We start from the raw sequence: 19,398 nt of genomic DNA on the forward strand, positions 1-19,398 counted from the left end.
CATATGTAGGAAAGCAGATATCAATAGAGACATTAGGAAATCAGGCAAAGTATAAAGTGAGTGAGTGGATTAGACATTTTCAACAGGGTTGAGGTTGAATATATCATCTTAGGAAGAAACAAATGTGTAGTCACCAATAGCATTGACATTTGAGAGCATTAGGCAACCTGGACAAGGATGTTTTTAGTAATCCATGCTCACTTTCCAATGAGGCTTTGGTGCAATCATAAGTGTGACCTTTGCATTTTGTGTCCAGAATATCACTGTGATAAAATGTATATGTAGATCAGGTGACATGAGTGTTTCTTCCACCATTTCTGGGAGTAATATGTTGAAGACATATAAATTAGCCTTTGGGGGTACAAATAGGTGTACCCTGGGTCTATGAATATAGAGATAATGCATGAATAGACCATACTGTGAATAAATAGTATAACAGGTTCCAATTTAAATAATGGATTGCATTGATATCTGAAAATATATAGGAAATCTAATATTGATACACAACCATTCATTCTAACCAGTTATACATCTAATGGTGATATTGGGGTTATGGTTTACCATGAAGGGGGTGTGAGTTTTGCTTCACAAGGGATTATGGAAATGGAAAAGAATGTGTTTGGAAAGAAGTCTCATGAAAAGACCAGTCAAGAAACGTGGAGGTATACATGTGTTCTGAAGCAGGAAGTGATTGAAAGGGAAATAAATGCCTAGAAATTTGTGAACTTGAGGATGAAATACATATCCTATGATGTGCATCAACTGAAGAAATAGTAATGTACCAGTGTTGAATAAACATGAACGTCAAAATACACATCATGTCCCATAGGAATCTACTTGCATTCATGTTAAACTGGGTCAGTTACTGTAGAAATATTAGGATTTCAGCACTAGGAAACAAATATGTATTTCAGGTGGATGACTATTTCTGAGAATAATCTTGTGAAAAGTTGATTATAAATCCACCTATATGAACATGAATGAATTTAGGGAGTATATAATATGACACATACATTTCATATTTTGAAAAATCTGGAGAGTGTGTGTATGTGTGTGTGTATATATATATATATATATATATATATATATATATATATATATACACACACAAAAGAAAAACACACACACAAACACAGACTTTAAAGAGTAGAAATATATATGCCAATCGAAATTCATCATGAAATATTTATCATCCACAGATCCAAAAATATTTATTTTACTGAACATGTATTTATGTATCATGTTGTTCAAGTGGGAAGCTCACCTGGAGGTTGAATTCTCAGTTCCAACAGCGTTTAGGAGGAGTGATCTCTTCTCACAACTTGTATCTGCCAAGTCAGCCACCTTACAAGAATGGACGTGGGATAGGAGGTAGGATTCTATATGTGCATGTAAAAATGCATGTTGCTGAATAGGCTACAGAGAAAGGGAGACAGGAATTCACATATTTGTTAACATTCAAAACACATGGAGAACTATTTCTATTAAATTGGACTAGATTTATAACACCTACCCTTTATAATGCCAAAGGCCAGTCCAACTATACACCAGGCCTCCTCTGAACTGCCTGTATTTCTATTCTGTTTGAGTTATTTTTCTCCATCATATTAGTATTCGTAGTCACAATCTAGTAGGGTATGGGTTAGTGTCAGGGATTCAGTATTTCGAACGGAAAATAGGAAAATGAATCCAATGTGTAGGCCAATATGTGCTACAAAAAAATCTTCCCACTCTCATCCAGAACATTGCCTTGACATTACCTTCACAATAAGTAAGACACAATTTGAGGAGAAGAGTTAGAAATGCTGTGAATACATATGTGGAATGGAAAATGCTCAGGAGTTCACAACCTTGGAGGTGGTAGACTAGTTTCCATGAGTAAGGGACAGGGTAAACACTCCACAAACGTGGAGCTCTGCTGGCCTAAAGACTTCCTGAGAAACTGCCTCTGAGGTTGGGCACTTGAAATATATGTTGTTGTCAGGAGCTTTAGCTTCCTTTGTAGTGAGACCATCAAACCTGGTCTGCATCTATGTGACCTGGAGGACATGGTTTCTGATTTTCCAATGAACATGAGGCAGAAGTGCTGAATTCTCTCTTTGCAGGTAAACTGTGGCCACTGGGGTCTAAGTGTCTCCCTGTGTGGTCTGTGAAGCCATTTGGTCATCCTCCACTTTTCGTGGTGTTTCTTGCTGCTGCACTGGGAGTTTGGAATTTGCTTCAGGAAATACAAGGAGTTCAACTGGGACACAGTGCTGGAGGGAGTTCTGTCACGTGTGGTGGGTCAAGGTCCTAGGAGAATGCACCAGCCAGGCTTCTATCCCACAGAGCTTGCCCCCTTGACCATAGCAACCTGATTCTGAACATTGCCCTGAAACCTCTCCATATAACAAGATGCCTTTACATAGAAGGGTCTGCTCACTGCACCATGTCAGTCACAAGCCATTTGGAAGCCAATGGCAGATCCACATGGCCCCACCACAGATGTTTTATCACACACCTGCACACCACTGCTCTAGGCCCACTACTCAGCGGGCCCCAACTTACTGGCATCTCTGTTTTACACCATTTTCATGAAACCCAGTCAATCAAGGCACTGTCTGGTACACTCATGATCAGCAACAGGACATCCAAAGGTTCTCCAGTGCCACCTGGTCATGGGAATTTCAAAAATGTCATGGTATTTATCTAGCTAGCCATTTTTAAAGGATGAAGTTGGAGGCACTGTGTGTTTCCATTCCTTCAGGAACCATTAAATGGTGAGGAAGCTCATTTCGACGAAAGCTCTGGAGAACCCTCACAAACAAGTCTTCCCAAAGAGTGGCCAAAAGGTCACAGGAAGCCAGGCCCATTGAGGTCTACAATGTGAGGTCCACGTGTGTTTGGACTCTCCACGATGGCTGCCAGGTCTTTAAGAATAAACTCATGTGATATCCGGGCTGAGATTCCCAGTGCTCTGTGGAAAGCCAGCCTGGGCCTAGATCTCAGTTTCCAAGGGCGACTCTCATGCGTGGCCTCCTAACATCCCGACACAATTCACGGCAATACTTCTCTGAGGTCAGTTCCAGAACTCAGTCTCCAAGGGGAATCACACCAGAGTTCAAGCCCAGGTGGACCCAGTCATCTCTTCCCACTGCCACACCACAATTCAAACCAAAACACTGCCACATGGCCCTCATCTTCTTCCATATAGACACTCATCATAACCTCTGGCTGGAGGTTTCCATGAGGGGCACAGCCCAAGACAGTGTCCACAATATGCTCCCTTGCCTCTCATTTGCCTAATGTCAGGGTGGACTGGACACCCTTCCTGTGGACCTGGAGTGATCAAATAGGCCTGCCTTTAATACTGCTCTACTTCTCCAATTGGAGGCCTACTGACTGCCGGGTATAGATTCTTTGTGTGAACTGGAGTCATGAGAAAACCCAAGCACCTATGGGCTAGCCTCTGCATGGCTTTGAAGGACTCATTTGACACAAAGGATCCCTATTCTCACTTGATGGAGGTCAGGAATCTTACAGAGGAAGGCGAGAGACCTCATCCAGGATGACTGCTTTTGTGCCAATTTGGCTTTGGATGCACACATGGGATCTTTCTTTGGATCCACCAGGTGCTGACAATCTAAGCCACAGCCTCACACAGGGCCAAGAGGCTGATTCAGACACATCCCTTTGCAAAGCAATTAAGCAAAGAGCCACAGGTGATGCCCATTCATTTCCATTTGAAAACTGTTTTCTTCAGGCTTCACAAAGGGGTGCCCTGAGGCAAAGGCCTTCCTGACATTCAGGGCCACAGAAGGATAGGTAAGCCCAAGGCCCAAAGCAGGCTTTCTCCAGGGAGACTTTACTGGTCACACTGATATCTGAGTTTTCTGAGATGCTCACCATTCCTTTCAACTATCCAGTACATGGCCATGTCACCGAGCTTGGAGGTGGTACATATCTTGGACACAAAACCATGAGCCTATTCTGGAGAGTGGCCAGAATTCAGGAAGAAAACAGGAACTTAGGAAGATAGTAGGTGTTGCCCATCCATAAGGCAAGCCGCAGTCCATTCATAAATTGGGCAGGATGAATGCTGGGAAGCTTTCTACTAGACAGGACACATCCATTGATGCATTCTCTTTTCTAATGTCTACAACCAGGGACACAGTGGGATACACAAACATAGAAACACTCGCCTTGTCAAAAGCCTTACTAGAAACAGTCCACTCCAAACCAAACAAACCGCCTTTCCTACCTATTCTCAGAACATGAGACAAAACCACAAACTCACACCCACACCCACAAAGGCACCTCCTTCCAAGTTGGTCTGTGACTACCCGGAGTGTCGTCTGACTGGTGGGCCATACTATGTTCCCCCGAAAGGGCCTGTCCTGTCTCACATCTGGCCTCCTTGGCCAACTTTGTGAAGTTGTCAGGAGCCAGCGGTGAGCCACTACCTGCTTTCTCAGGAAAGGCCCCTCTGCAGAGCTTTCCTGGCATTTGGCAATCCTCACCTCAGCGGGTACCAAGAAAGACTGACTCTGTCCTTGGTAAATCCAAACAAGTGAGCCCACTGGGACTGGGACTGGGACTGGCTCTGGGTGCCTGGCTTCCTGGATCCCAAGTTCAGAGAGTTCCATCACCAAGGAAGTGAGGTGAGGTCACTTCCTTCAGGAACTGAATGAGGTCACTGCCTTGGCAACCACTGTGTCCTAACAGTTGCTTCCAAGGCTCCCATGAGATGGAGGCTGCCCCTCCTTCCTGTGACACTTTCACAAGTTAGAATGGAATATCAACCACAGGCACCAAGGAACAGCTCTCCACACAGGCCTGCTTTGGTCCATCTTGTCTACATTAAGAAGAGAGAGGCTCATTCAGACACATCCCTTCATCCCGACCAGGTGGTTTGCCATGGAAGATGACTTCTGCTCTCTCAGGTCCTTCATAGCTGCCTACATCTTCTCCAGGGATCATTTCTGCATGGACCTTTGAGGTTCTCAGCAGGTGGAAGATCCCCCACATTCCTGTATTGTAAGACCCACTCTGTCCCTGCTCTTCTGTAAAGTTAGATTGAGGGAACAGTGTATGCTTAGGGTTAAGAACCTGTTTGATGTGGCTTAGGAATCACTCTGCTGGATGAAGAATGGTATTGGGAACCTGCGATATTTATAATAATATATAGGTGAAATATATGTATGAAAACAGAAATCCAAGTAAGATTTGAAGGCCAGAAGGGCATTGGGCCCTTGATTGGGATACTTAGCTTTGAATGACTTTCTGCACAGATGTCTCAGATAAATCGATACACAATGGCATAGGACCTTGTACCTTGGATGATTGAATGTAGAAGAGAACATCCAGTCAAAAAGGGATAGTAGGTAGGATTAGGAAGATAGTTGGTAAGTTTTGGAAGAAGAGTGAGTATGCAATTTGGACCAAAAGTTCTTTAGCAATAGGGTGTCGGTTAGAGAGTGAATGTAAACGTCAGCACATGTGAAGAGTCAGTCACAATGATGAACTGGGGAACATATGTAGGAAAGCAGATATCAATAGAGACATTAGGAAATCAGGCAAAGTATAAAGTGAGTGAGTGGATTAGACATTTTCAACAGGGTTGAGGTTGAATATATCATCTTAGGAAGAAACAAATGTGTAGTCACCAATAGCATTGACATTTGAGAGCATTAGGCAACCTGGACAAGGATGTTTTTAGTAATCCATGCTCACTTTCCAATGAGGCTTTGGTGCAATCATAAGTGTGACCTTTGCATTTTGTGTCCAGAATATCACTGTGATAAAATGTATATGTAGATCAGGTGACATGAGTGTTTCTTCCACCATTTCTGGGAGTAATATGTTGAAGACATATAAATTAGCCTTTGGGGGTACAAATAGGTGTACCCTGGGTCTATGAATATAGAGATAATGTATGAATAGACCATACTGTGAATAAATAGTATAACAGGTTCCAATTTAAATAATGGATTGCATTGATATCTGAAAATATATAGGAAATCTAATATTGATACACAACCATTCATTCTAACCAGTTATACATCTAATGGTGATATTGGGGTTATGGTTTACCATGAAGGGGGTGTGAGTTTTGCTTCACAAGGGATTATGGAAATGGAAAAGAATGTGTTTGGAAAGAAGTCTCATGAAAAGACCAGTCAAGAAACGTGGAGGTATACATGTGTTCTGAAGCAGGAAGTGATTGAAAGGGAAATAAATGCCTAGAAATTTGTGAACTTGAGGATGAAATACATATCCTATGATGTGCATCAACTGAAGAAATAGTAATGTACCAGTGTTGAATAAAAATGAACGTCAAAATACACATCATGTCCCATAGGAATCTACTTGCATTCATGTTAAACTGGGTCAGTTACTGTAGAAATATTAGGATTTCAGCACTAGGAAACAAATATGTATTTCAGGTGGATGACTATTTCTGAGAATAATCTTGTGAAAAGTTGATTATAAATCCACCTATATGAACATGAATGAATTTAGGGAGTATATAATATGACACATACATTTCATATTTTGAAAAATCTGGAGAGTGTGTGTATGTGTGTGTGTGTGTGTATATATATATACACAAAAAAAACAACACACACACACAAACCCAGACATTAAAGAGTAGAAATATATATGCCAATCGAAATTCATCATGAAATATTTATCATCCACAGATCCAAAAATATTTATTTTACTGAACATGTATTTATGTATCATGTTGTTCAAGTGGGAAGCTCACCTGGAGGTTGAATTCTCAGTTCCAACAGCGTTTAGGAGGAGTGATCTCTTCTCACAACTTGTATCTGCCAAGTCAGCCACCTCACAAGAATGGACGTGGGATAGGAGGTAGGATTCTATATGTGCATGTAAAAATGCATGTTGCTGAATAGGCTACAGAGAAAGGGAGACAGGAATTCACATATTTGTTAACATTCAAAACACATGGAGAACTATTTCTATTAAATTGGACTAGATTTATAACACCTACCCTTTATAATGCCAAAGGCCAGTCCAACTATACACCAGGCCTCCTCTGAACTGCCTGTATTTCTATTCTGTTTGAGTTATTTTTCTCCATCATATTAGTATTCGTAGTCACAATCTAGTAGGGTATGGGTTAGTGTCAGGGATTCAGTATTTCGAACGGAAAATAGGAAAATGAATCCAATGTGTAGGCCAATATGTGCTACAAAAAAATCTTCCCACTCTCATCCAGAACATTGCCTTGACATTACCTTCGCAATAAGTAAGACACAATTTGAGGAGAAGAGTTAGAAATGCTGTGAATACATATGTGGAATGGAAAATGCTCAGGAGTTCACAACCTTGGAGGTGGTAGACTAGTTTCCATGAGTAAGGGACAGGGTAAACACTCCACAAACGTGGAGCTCTGCTGGCCTAAAGACTTCGTGAGAAACTGCTTCTGAGGTTGGGCACTTGAAATATATGTTGTTGTCAGGAGCTTTAGCTTCCTTTGTAGTGAGACCATCAAACCAGGTCTGCATCTATGTGACCTGGAGGACATGGTTTCTGATTTTCCAATGAACATGAGGCAGAAGTGCTGAATTCTCTCTTTGCAGGTAAACTGTGGCCACTGGGGTCTAAGTGTCTCCGTGTGTGGACTGTGAAGCCATTTGGTCATCCTCCACTTTTCGTGGTGTTTCTTGCTGCTGCACTGGGAGTTCGGAATTTGCTTCAGGAAATACAAGGAGTTCAACTGGGACACAGTGCTGGAGGGAGTTCTGTCACGTGTGGTGGGTCAAGGTCCTAGGAGAATGCACCAGCCAGGCTTCTATCCCACAGAGCTTGCCCCCTTGACCATAGCAACCTGATTCTGAACATTGCCCTGAAACCTCTCCATATAACAAGATGCCTTTACATAGAAGGGTCTGCTCACTGCACCATGTCAGTCACAAGCCATTTGGAAGCCAATGGCAGATCCACATGGCCCCACCACAGATGTTTTATCACACACCTGCACACCACTGCTCTAGGCCCACTACTCAGCGGGCCCCAACTTACTGGCATCTCTGTTTTACACCATTTTCATGAAACCCAGTCAATCAAGGCACTGTCTGGTACACTCATGATCAGCAACAGGACATCCAAAGGTTCTCCAGTGCCACCTGGTCATGGGAATTTCAAAAACGTCATGGTATTTATCTAGCTAGCCATTTTTAAAGGATGAAGTTGGAGGCACTGTGGGTTTCCATTCCTTCGGGAACCATCAAATGGTGAGGAAGCTCATTTCAACGAAAGCTCTGGGGAACTCTCACAAACAAGGCTTCCCAAAGAGTGGCCAAAAGGTCACAGGAAGCCAGGCCCATTGAGGTCTACAATGTGAGGTCTACGTGTGTTTGGACTCTCCACGATGGCTGCCAGGTCTTTAAGAATAAAATCATGTGATATCCGGGCTGAGATTCCCAGTGCTCTGTGGAAAGCCAGCCTGGGCCTAGATCTCAGTTTCCAAGGGCGACTCTCATGCGTGGCCTCCTAACATCCCGAAACTATTCACGGCAATACTTCTCTGAGGTCAGTTCCAGAACTCAGTCTCCAAGGGGAATCACACCAGAGTTCAAGCCCAGGTGGACCCAGTCATCTCTTCCCACTGCCACACCACAATTCAAACCAAAACACTGCCACATGGCCCTCATCTTCTTCCATATAGACACTCATCATAACCTCTGGCTGGAGGTTTCCATGAGGGGCACAGCCCAAGACAGTGTCCACAATAAGCTCCCTTGCCTCTCATTTGCCTAATGTAGGGTGGACTGGACACCCTTCCTGTGGACCTGGAGTGATCAAATAGGCCTGCCTTTAATACTGCTCTACTTCTCCAATTGGAGGCCTACTGACTGCCGGGTATAGATTCTTTGTGTGAACTGGAGTCATGAGAAAACCCAAGCACCTATGGGCTAGCCTCTGCATGGCTTCGAAGGACTCATTTGACACAAAGGATCCCTATTCTCACTTGATGGAGGTCAGGAACCTTACAGAGGAAGGCGAGAGACCTCATCCAGGATGACTGCTTTTGTGCCAATTTGGCTTTGGATGCACACATGGGATCTTTCTTTGGATCCACCAGGTGCTGACAATCTAAGCCACAGCCTCACACTGGGCCAAGAGGCTGATTCAGACACATCCCTTTGCAAAGCAATTAAGCAAAGAGCCACAGGTGATGCCCATTCATTTCCATTTGAAAACTGTTTTCTTCAGGCTTCACAAAGGGGTGCCCTGAGGCAAAGGCCTTCCTGACATTCAGGGCCACAGAAGGATAGGTAAGCCCAAGGCCCAAAGCAGGCTTTCTCCAGGGAGACTTTACTGGTCACACTGATATCTGAGTTTTCTGAGATGCTCACCATTCCTTTCAACTATCCAGTACATGGCCATGTCACCGAGCTTGGAGGTGGTACATATCTTGGACACAAAACCATGAGCCTATTCTGGAGAGTGGCCAGAATTCAGGAAGAAAACAGGAACTTAGGAAGATAGTAGGTGTTGCCCATCCATAAGGCAAGCCGCAGTCCATTCATAAATTGGGCAGGATGAATGCTGGGAAGCTTTCTACTAGACAGGACACATCCATTGATGCATTCTCTTTTCTAATGTCTACAACCAGGGACACAGTGGGATACACAAACATAGAAACACTCGCCTTGTCAAAAGCCTTACTAGAAACAGTCCACTCCAAACCAAACAAACCGCCTTTCCTACCTATTCTCAGAACATGAGACAAAACCACAAACTCACACCCACACCCACAAAGGCACCTCCTTCCAAGTTGGTCTGTGACTACCCGGAGTGTCGTCTGACTGGTGGGCCATACTATGTTCCCCCGAAAGGGCCTGTCCTGTCTCACATCTGGCCTCCTTGGCCAACTTTGTGAAGTTGTCAGGAGCCAGCGGTGAGCCACTACCTGCTTTCTCAGGAAAGGCCCCTCTGCAGAGCTTTCCTGGCATTTGGCAATCCTCACCTCAGCGGGTACCAAGAAAGACTGACTCTGTCCTTGGTAAATCCAAACAAGTGAGCCCACTGGGACTGGGACTGGGACTGGCTCTGGGTGCCTGGCTTCCTGGATCCCAAGTTCAGAGAGTTCCATCACCAAGGAAGTGAGGTGAGGTCACTTCCTTCAGGAACTGAATGAGGTCACTGCCTTGGCAACCACTGTGTCCTAACAGTTGCTTCCAAGGCTCCCATGAGATGGAGGCTGCCCCTCCTTCCTGTGACACTTTCACAAGTTAGAATGGAATATCAACCACAGGCACCAAGGAACAGCTCTCCACACAGGCCTGCTTTGGTCCATCTTGTCTACATTAAGAAGAGAGAGGCTCATTCAGACACATCCCTTCATCCCGACCAGGTGGTTTGCCATGGAAGATGACTTCTGCTCTCTCAGGTCCTTCATAGCTGCCTACATCTTCTCCAGGGATCATTTCTGCATGGACCTTTGAGGTTCTCAGCAGGTGGAAGATCCCCCACATTCCTGTATTGTAAGACCCACTCTGTCCCTGCTCTTCTGTAAAGTTAGATTGAGGGAACAGTGTATGCTTAGGGTTAAGAACCTGTTTGATGTGGCTTAGGAATCACTCTGCTGGATGAAGAATGGTATTGGGAACCTGCGATATTTATAATAATATATAGGTGAAATATATGTATGAAAACAGAAATCCAAGTAAGATTTGAAGGCCAGAAGGGCATTGGGCCCTTGATTGGGATACTTAGCTTTGAATGACTTTCTGCACAGATGTCTCAGATAAATCGATACACAATGGCATAGGACCTTGTACCTTGGATGATTGAATGTAGAAGAGAACATCCAGTCAAAAAGGGATAGTAGGTAGGATTAGGAAGATAGTTGGTAAGTTTTGGAAGAAGAGTGAGTATGCAATTTGGACCAAAAGTTCTTTAGCAATAGGGTGTCGGTTAGAGAGTGAATGTAAACGTCAGCACATGTGAAGAGTCAGTCACAATGATGAACTGGGGAACATATGTAGGAAAGCAGATATCAATAGAGACATTAGGAAATCAGGCAAAGTATAAAGTGAGTGAGTGGATTAGACATTTTCAACAGGGTTGAGGTTGAATATATCATCTTAGGAAGAAACAAATGTGTAGTCACCAATAGCATTGACATTTGAGAGCATTAGGCAACCTGGACAAGGATGTTTTTAGTAATCCATGCTCACTTTCCAATGAGGCTTTGGTGCAATCATAAGTGTGACCTTTGCATTTTGTGTCCAGAATATCACTGTGATAAAATGTATATGTAGATCAGGTGACATGAGTGTTTCTTCCACCATTTCTGGGAGTAATATGTTGAAGACATATAAATTAGCCTTTGGGGGTACAAATAGGTGTACCCTGGGTCTATGAATATAGAGATAATGTATGAATAGACCATACTGTGAATAAATAGTATAACAGGTTCCAATTTAAATAATGGATTGCATTGATATCTGAAAATATATAGGAAATCTAATATTGATACACAACCATTCATTCTAACCAGTTATACATCTAATGGTGATATTGGGGTTATGGTTTACCATGAAGGGGGTGTGAGTTTTGCTTCACAAGGGATTATGGAAATGGAAAAGAATGTGTTTGGAAAGAAGTCTCATGAAAAGACCAGTCAAGAAACGTGGAGGTATACATGTGTTCTGAAGCAGGAAGTGATTGAAAGGGAAATAAATGCCTAGAAATTTGTGAACTTGAGGATGAAATACATATCCTATGATGTGCATCAACTGAAGAAATAGTAATGTACCAGTGTTGAATAAAAATGAACGTCAAAATACACATCATGTCCCATAGGAATCTACTTGCATTCATGTTAAACTGGGTCAGTTACTGTAGAAATATTAGGATTTCAGCACTAGGAAACAAATATGTATTTCAGGTGGATGACTATTTCTGAGAATAATCTTGTGAAAAGTTGATTATAAATCCACATATATGAACATGAATGAATTTAGGGAGTATATAATATGACACATACATTTCATATTTTGAAAAATCTGGAGAGTGTGTGTATGTGTGTGTGTATATATATATATATATATATATATATATATATATATATATATATATACACAAAAGAAAAACACACACACAAACACAGACTTTAAAGAGTAGAAATATATATGCCAATCGAAATTCATCATGAAATATTTATCATCCACACATCCAAAAATATTTATTTTACTGAACATGTATTTATGTATCATGTTGTTCAAGTGGGAAGCTCACCTGGAGGTTGAATTCTCAGTTCCAACAGCGTTTAGGAGGAGTGATCTCTTCTCACAGTTTGTATCTGCCAAGTCAGCCACCTCACAAGAATGGACGTGGGATAGGAGGTAGGATTCTATATGTGCATGTAAAAATGCATGTTGCTGAATAGGCTACAGAGAAAGGGAGACAGGAATTCACATATTTGTTAACATTCAAAACACATGGAGAACTATTTCTATTAAATTGGACTAGATTTATAACACCTACACTTTATAATGCCAAAGGCCAGTCCAACTATACACCAGGCCTGCTCTGAACTGCCTGTATTTCTATTCTGTTTGAGTTATTTTTCTCCATCACATTAGTATTCGTAGTCACTATCTAGTAGGGTATGGGTTAGTGTCAGGGATTCAGTATTTCGAACGGAAAATAGGAAAATGAATCCAATGTGTAGGCCAATATGTGCTACAAAAAAATCTTCCCACTCTCATCCAGAACATTGCCTTGACATTACCTTCACAATAAGTAAGACACAATTTGAGGAGAAGAGTGAGAAATGCTGTGAATACATATGTGGAATGGAAAATGCTCAGGAGTTCACAACCTTGGAGGTGGTAGACTAGTTTCCATGAGTAAGGGACAGGGTAAACACTCCACAAACGTGGAGCTCTGCTGGCCTAAAGACTTTGTGAGAAACTGCTTCTGAGGTTGGGCACTTGAAATATATGTTGTTGTCAGGAGCTTTAGCTTCCTTTGTAGTGAGACCATCAAACCTGGTCTGCATCTATGTGACCTGGAGGACATGGTTTCTGATTTTCCAATGAACATGAGGCAGAAGTGCTGAATTCTCTCTTTGCAGGTAAACTGTGGCCACTGGGGTCTAAGTGTCTCCCTGTGTGGTCTGTGAAGCCATTTGGTCATCCTCCACTTTTCGTGGTGTTTCTTGCTGCTGCACTGGGAGTTTGGAATTTGCTTCAGGAAATACAAGGAGTTCAACTGGGACACAGTGCTGGAGGGAGTTCTGTCACGTGTGGTGGGTCAAGGTCCTAGGAGAATGCACCAGCCAGGCTTCTATCCCACAGAGCTTGCCCCCTTGACCATAGCAACCTGATTCTGAACATTGCCCTGAAACCTCTCCATATAACAAGATGCCTTTACATAGAAGGGTCTGCTCACTGCACCATGTCAGTCACAAGCCATTTGGAAGCCAATGGCAGATCCACATGGCCCCACCACAGATGTTTTATCACACACCTGCACACCACTGCTCTAGGCCCACTACTCAGCGGGCCCCAACTTACTGGCATCTCTGTTTTACACCATTTTCATGAAACCCAGTCAATCAAGGCACTGTCTGGTACACTCATGATCAGCAACAGGACATCCAAAGGTTCTCCAGTGCCACCTGGTCATGGGAATTTCAAAAATGTCATGGTATTTATCTCGCTAGCCATTTTTAAAGGATGAAGTTGGAGGCACTGTGGGTTTCCATTCCTTCAGGAACCATTAAATGGTGAGGAAGCTCATTTCAACGAAAGCTCTGGGGAACTCTCACAAACAAGGCTTCCCAAAGAGTGGCCAAAAGGTCACAGGAAGCCAGGCCCATTGAGGTCTACAATGTGAGGTCCACGTGTGTTTGGACTCTCCACGATGGCTGCCAGGTCTTTTAGAATAAAATCATGTGATATCCGGGCTGAGATTCCCAGTGCTCTGTGGAAAGCCAGCCTGGGCCTAGATCTCAGTTTCCAAGGACGACTCTCATGCGTGGCCTCCTAACATCCCGAAACTATTCACGGCAATACTTCTCTGAGGTCAGTTCTAGAACTCAGTCTCCAAGGGGAATCACACCAGAGTTCAAGCCCAGGTGGACCCAGTCATCTCTTCCCACTGCCACACCACAATTCAAACCAAAACACTGCCACATGGCCCTCATCTTCTTCCATATAGACACTCATCATAACCTCTGGCTGGAGGTTTCCATGAGGGGCACAGCCCAAGACAGTGTCCACAATAAGCTCCCTTGCCTCTCATTTGCCTAATGTAGGGTGGACTGGACACCCTTCCTGTGGACCTGGAGTGATCAAATAGGCCTGCCTTTAATACTGCTCTACTTCTCCAATTGGAGGCCTACTGACTGCCGGGTATAGATTCTTTGTGTGAACTGGAGTCATGAGAAAACCCAAGCACCTATGGGCTAGCCTCTGCATGGCTTTGAAGGACTCATTTGACACAAAGGATCCCTATTCTCACTTGATGGAGGTCAGGAACCTTACAGAGGAAGGCGAGAGACCTCATCCAGGATGACTGCTTTTGTGCCAATTTGGCTTTGGATGCACACATGGGATCTTTCTTTGGATCCACCAGGTGCTGACAATCTAAGCCACAGCCTCACACAGGGCCAAGAGGCTGATTCAGACACATCCCTTTGCAAAGCAATTAAGCAAAGAGCCACAGGTGATGCCCATTCATTTCCATTTGAAAACTGTTTTCTTCAGGCTTCACAAAGGGGTGCCCTGAGGCAAAGGCCTTCCTGACATTCAGGGCCACAGAAGGATAGGTAAGCCCAAGGCCCAAAGCAGGCTTTCTCCAGGGAGACTTTACTGGTCACACTGATATCTGAGTTTTCTGAGATGCTCACCATTCCTTTCAACTATCCAGTACATGGCCATGTCACCGAGCTTGGAGGTGGTACATATCTTGGACACAAAACCATGAGCCTATTCTGGAGAGTGGCCAGAATTCAGGAAGAAAACAGGAACTTAGGAAGATAGTAGGTGTTGCCCATCCATAAGGCAAGCCGCAGTCCATTCATAAATTGGGCAGGATGAATGCTGGGAAGCTTTCTACTAGACAGGACACATCCATTGATGCATTCTCTTTTCTAATGTCTACAACCAGGGACACAGTGGGATACACAAACATAGAAACACTCGCCTTGTCAAAAGCCTTACTAGAAACAGTCCACTCCAAACCAAACAAACCGCCTTTCCTACCTATTCTCAGAACATGAGACAAAACCACAAACTCACACCCACACCCACAAAGGCACCTCCTTCCAAGTTGGTCTGTGACTACCCGGAGTGTCGTCTGACTGGTGGGCCATACTATGTTCCCCCGAAAGGGCCTGTCCTGTCTCACATCTGGCCTCCTTGGCCAACTCTGTGAAGTTGTCAGGAGCCAGCGGTGAGCCACTACCTGCTTTCTCAGGAAAGGCCCCTCTGCAGAGCTTTCCTGGCATTTGGCAATCCTCACCTCAGTGGGTACCAAAAAAGACTGACTCTGTCCTTGGTAAATCCAAACAAGTGAGCCCACTGGGACTGGGACTGGGACTGGCTCTGGGTGCCTGGCTTCCTGGATCCCAAGTTCAGAGAGTTCCATCACCAAGGAAGTGAGGTGAGGTCACTTCCTTCAGGAACTGAATGAGGTCACTGCCTTGGCAACCACTGTGTCCTAACAGTTGCTTCCAAGGCTCCCATGAGATGGAGGCTTCCCCTCCTTCCTGTGACATTTTCACAAGTTAGAATGGAATATCAACCACAGGCACCAAGGAACAGCTCTCCACACAGGCCTGCTTTGGTCCATCTTGTCTACATTAAGAAGAGAGAGGCTCATTCAGACACAACCCTTCATCCTGACCAGGTTGTTTGCCATGGAAGGTGACTTCTGCTCTCTCAGGTCCTTCATAGCTGCCTACATCTTCTCCAGGGATCATTTCTGCATGGACCTTTGAGGTTCTCAGCAGGTGGAAGATCCCCCACATTCCTGTATTGTAAGACCCACTCTGTGCCTGCTCTTCTGTAAAGTTAGATTGAGGGAACAGTGTATGCTTAGGGTTAAGAACCTGTTTGATGTGGCTTAGGAATCACTCTGCTGGATGAAGAATGGTATTGGGAACCTGCGATATTTATAATAATATATAGGTGAAATATATGTATGAAAACAGAAATCCAAGTAAGATTTGAAGGCCAGAAGGGCATTGGGCCCTTGATTGGGATACTTAGCTTTGAATGACTTTCTGCACAGATGTCTCAGATAAATCGATATACAATGGCATAGGACCTTGTACCTTGGATGATTGAATGTAGAAGAGAACATCCAGTCAAAAAGGGATAGTAGGTAGGATTAGGAAGAAAGTTGGTAAGTTTTGGAAGAAGAGTGAGTATGCAATTTGGACCAAAAGTTCTTTAGCAATAGGGTGTCGGTTAGAGAGTGAATGTAAACGTCAGCACATGTGAAGAGTCAGTCACAATGATGAACTGGGGAACATATGTAGGAAAGCAGATATCAATAGAGACATTAGGAAATCAGGCAAAGTATAAAGTGAGTGAGTGGATTAGACATTTTCAACAGGGTTGAGGTTGAATATATCATCTTAGGAAGAAACAAATGTGTAGTCACCAATAGCATTGACATTTGAGAGCATTAGGCAACCTGGACAAGGATGTTTTTAGTAATCCATGCTCACTTTCCAATGAGGCTTTGGTGCAATCATAAGTGTGACCTTTGCATTTTGTGTCCAGAATATCACTGTGATAAAATGTATATGTAGATCAGGTGACATGAGTGTTTCTTCCACCATTTCTGGGAGTAATATGTTGAAGACATATAAATTAGCCTTTGGGGGTACAAATAGGTGTACCCTGGGTCTATGAATATAGAGATAATGTATGAATAGACCATACTGTGAATAAATAGTATAACAGGTTCCAATTTAAATAATGGATTGCATTGATATCTGAAAATATATAGGAAATCTAATATTGATACACAACCATTCATTCTAACCAGTTATACATCTAATGGTGATATTGGGGTTATGGTTTACCATGAAGGGGGTGTGAGTTTTGCTTCACAAGGGATTATGGAAATGGAAAAGAATGTGTTTGGAAAGAAGTCTCATGAAAAGACCAGTCAAGAAACGTGGAGGTATACATGTGTTCTGAAGCAGGAAGTGATTGAAAGGGAAATAAATGCCTAGAAATTTGTGAACTTGAGGATGAAATACATATCCTATGATGTGCATCAACTGAAGAAATAGTAATGTACCAGTGTTGAATAAAAATGAACGTCAAAATACACATCATGTCCCATAGGAATCTACTTGCATTCATGTTAAACTGGGTCAGTTACTGTAGAAATATTAGGATTTCAGCACTAGGAAACAAATATGTATTTCAGGTGGATGACTATTTCTGAGAATAATCTTGTGAAAAGTTGATTATAAATCCACATATATGAACATGAATGAATTTAGGGAGTATATAATATGACACATACATTTCATATTTTGAAAAATCTGGAGAGTGTGTGTATGTGTGTGTGTGTGTGTATATATATATACACAAAAAAAACAACACACACACACAAACCCAGACATTAAAGAGTAGAAATATATATGCCAATCGAAATTCATCATGAAATATTTATCATCCACAGATCCAAAAATATTTATTTTACTGAACATGTATTTATGTATCATGTTGTTCAAGTGGGAAGCTCACCTGGAGGTTGAATTCTCAGTTCCAACAGCGTTTAGGAGGAGTGATCTCTTCTCACAACTTGTATCTGCCAAGTCAGCCACCTCACAAGAATGGACGTGGGATAGGAGGTAGGATTCTATATGTGCATGTAAAAATGCATGTTGCTGAATAGGCTACAGAGAAAGGGAGACAGGAATTCACATATTTGTTAAGATTCAAAACACATGGAGAACTATTTCTATTAAATTGGACTAGATTTATAACACCTACCCTTTATAATGCCAAAGGCCAGTCCAACTATACACCAGGCCTCCTCTGAACTGCCTGTATTTCTATTCTGTTTGAGTTATTTTTCTCCATCATATTAGTATTCGTAGTCACAATCTAGTAGGGTATGGGTTAGTGTCAGGGATTCAGTATTTCGAACGGAAAATAGGAAAATGAATCCAATGTGTAGGCCAATATGTGCTACAAAAAAATCTTCCCACTCTCATCCAGAACATTGCCTTGACATTACCTTCGCAATAAGTAAGACACAATTTGAGGAGAAGAGTTAGAAATGCTGTGAATACATATGTGGAATGGAAAATGCTCAGGAGTTCACAACCTTGGAGGTGGTAGACTAGTTTCCATGAGTAAGGGACAGGGTAAACACTCCACAAACGTGGAGCTCTGCTGGCCTAAAGACTTCGTGAGAAACTGCTTCTGAGGTTGGGCACTTGAAATATATGTTGTTGTCAGGAGCTTTAGCTTCCTTTGTAGTGAGACCATCAAACCAGGTCTGCATCTATGTGACCTGGAGGACATGGTTTCTGATTTTCCAATGAACATGAGGCAGAAGTGCTGAATTCTCTCTTTGCAGGTAAACTGTGGCCACTGGGGTCTAAGTGTCTCCGTGTGTGGACTGTGAAGCCATTTGGTCATCCTCCACTTTTCGTGGTGTTTCTTGCTGCTGCACTGGGAGTTCGGAATTTGCTTCAGGAAATACAAGGAGTTCAACTGGGACACAGTGCTGGAGGGAGTTCTGTCACGTGTGGTGGGTCAAGGTCCTAGGAGAATGCACCAGCCAGGCTTCTATCCCACAGAGCTTGCCCCCTTGACCATAGCAACCTGATTCTGAACATTGCCCTGAAACCTCTCCATATAACAAGATGCCTTTACATAGAAGGGTCTGCTCACTGCACCATGTCAGTCACAAGCCATTTGGAAGCCAATGGCAGATCCACATGGCCCCACCACAGATGTTTTATCACACAGCTGCACACCACTGCTCTAGGCCCACTACTCAGCGGGCCCCAACTTACTGGCATCTCTGTTTTACACCATTTTCATGAAACCCAGTCAATCAAGGCACTGTCTGGTACACTCATGATCAGCAACAGGACATCCAAAGGTTCTCCAGTGCCACCTGGTCATGGGAATTTCAAAAACGTCATGGTATTTATCTAGCTAGCCATTTTTAAAGGATGAAGTTGGAGGCACTGTGGGTTTCCATTCCTTCGGGAACCATCAAATGGTGAGGAAGCTCATTTCAACGAAAGCTCTGGGGAACTCTCACAAACAAGGCTTCCCAAAGAGTGGCCAAAAGGTCACAGGAAGCCAGGCCCATTGAGGTCTACAATGTGAGGTCTACGTGTGTTTGGACTCTCCACGATGGCTGCCAGGTCTTTAAGAATAA

The sequence above is a fragment of the Spermophilus citellus genome (assembly GCF_964194105.1).
Source record: "Spermophilus citellus genome assembly, chromosome: 12".
Lineage (NCBI taxonomy): Eukaryota > Metazoa > Chordata > Mammalia > Rodentia > Sciuridae > Spermophilus > Spermophilus citellus.